At 30.0% G+C, this 2,276-nt stretch overlaps 1 pseudogene; it reads left to right on the forward strand.

The window, feature by feature from the left end:
* The window catches only part of LOC108763143 (probable multidrug resistance-associated protein lethal(2)03659), an 8,121-nt pseudogene extending 7,596 nt beyond the window's left edge, over positions 1–525 (forward strand).
* Positions 526–2,276: the final 1,751 nt, after the last annotated feature.

The raw sequence follows: 2,276 nt of genomic DNA on the forward strand, positions 1-2,276 counted from the left end.
AAAATTAACAATATTACCACTTGAATTATATTATTTATGTAACGGTTTTTTTTAGTTTATGTAACAGTTTTTTATAGGAGGTACATGCACACTTGGCGCCTTTTTTTACCTTGTTTTAAAAAGATAATTTTGTTAAGTAAATTATACATGGATTGATATAAATATTTTATTGTATGAATTCTACGAATTTACCCTTTGATCATTTTTATATTGTTTCATTAGAGATTTTGTTGAGTAAGTCACTTATTAGTTGATACAGAACTACAAAATCTTTAACTATATAAATAATACTGATTACGTTAAGAAAATGCTTCATTTCTTATTAATTTACAATAGTCTCGGTATAAACTATCTCTAAAACTGCGAACTTTTATGTATTGTACGCAGGAATTCGATCATCCTCAAGTGCTGCTGCAAAAAAACAACCTGAAGAGCATGGTGCAGGAGACCAGCAAGGCAATGGCGGAGGTTCTGACTTCCATCGCCCATGATTGCTATCAGAATCGTGGATTTACGGCGTTTTGATGTATCTACGAAGTTAACTTTTTGCAATTGCGTCTGATGAACACCATGATTAGGTCATGAAAATTTCGACAGTTTATGCAATTATTAGGCCAAATTCTATGATTTTAAAAACAAGAAAAAAAGTGGAACGCGCAGTCTGAGAATTTAGAATTCATAATCGTCTACTTTCTCACATATATATCACCGTATTCTACATTCTGTTCGCATTGAAATTTTATTTTATTCTATAAAATTTTTTTCTATAAAATTTATTTTAATCTATAAAATTATAGGACGTTATGGTTTAGGATATTATAATGCAAATGAAATTTAAAATTAATTAAGTGTTAATTAAACGAGATACGGAAAGCAGATCTAGGAATGATCAGAATTCAGAAAATTCGAAGCAAATTTGAAGACAAAAAAGAAAACATGTAAATAAATAAGAAGGATAAAGATTATATCAGATTTACGATCTCGAGAATGCCGATAGAGTATTAGAGTATTCAGAACTGGCGAAAATGCGTTGGCGGCACATTAAATTAATAATCGTTCTGCTGCAAGCTGTACTGTTCCATCCAGTTAATATTTCATTTTAACAATCACGGATTCTCTGCTATTTTGATGCGCGATTATCGCCAGTTCAGCAAGCAATCAGAAAATTTGTAAAACTCGCATGGATCGCGGCGCAACTGTTGTTACGATATTATTATATATTATTATATACATTGTATAATACATTATTTTTATATCAGTCTAGACGTAGATATTTCATCAAGAAGTGTGAAACTTAGCCTGTTGGATTACTTATACCTCTTATCGTGAGTACATTAACATGAACGCGTTTAAGGAAGAATTATTTTATATACATATATAGATACACACACACACACACACACATATAACATATGTGTATATATTGTTACCCTCGCACGTTTCGCATAGAGGACACATTAATCGCACTGAAATAAATGCGCACAACAGTACAACGAGAATGAGAACTTTATTGAGAAATGACATAAGTGTTAAAAGTTTAGAACTGTGTAGGATGTATTATGGAATTATTCAGAATGGATTTCGATCGGAATTAATTATTCTCTTTTGTAAACACAATAGAAATCTAGAGAAAACGGAATAATTCCGATCAAAATTCATTCTGATTTGTTCTATATGATAGGTGTCCTGAACACAAAACCACTATGTTGTACGGAGATCCTCTTTTGTGATCTGATTTTTTGGCGACCGATAACAGGTGGCCTGAAGTACGGGAGAGACTTCGACGCAATATAAATACATATATTTTTTTACAGATAAGTTTGTCACAGAAATATGTGAGTTAAACACAGATGATTAGAGCATAGATGAATTAAATATAATAATAAAAAAGTGCAGCAAGAAAAAATGGAGAATGTAAATTTAGAGAGAAAGCAGGCCTGATTTTTGTCGCCGCACTTTGAAATTTTCTGTCTCTTACTGCCTTCAAATTTTAAATATCTATTTTATTTTAAGTATGTATAATGTACTAGTTTAGCAACAAAAAGGACCTAAATTGTCAAACTTTTATGTTCTTTTTTGAAGTTTAATTTCTGAGAACTTAAATTCTAAAAGATCTAAAAAAACCGAATTTTCTCTTAGATATTTGTAAATTTAAGAAAATTTTGATATCGCTATACATTTAGAATCTTGAAATTAACAACTTGAATTTAAAAAATTAACTAACATCTCTTGAATTTAAAAAATTGCAATTTAGTTAATTTAATTCGATTTTGAAG

Source organism: Trachymyrmex cornetzi, unplaced genomic scaffold (genome assembly GCF_001594075.2).
Source record: "Trachymyrmex cornetzi isolate Tcor2-1 unplaced genomic scaffold, Tcor1.1 scaffold34, whole genome shotgun sequence".
NCBI lineage: Eukaryota > Metazoa > Arthropoda > Insecta > Hymenoptera > Formicidae > Trachymyrmex > Trachymyrmex cornetzi.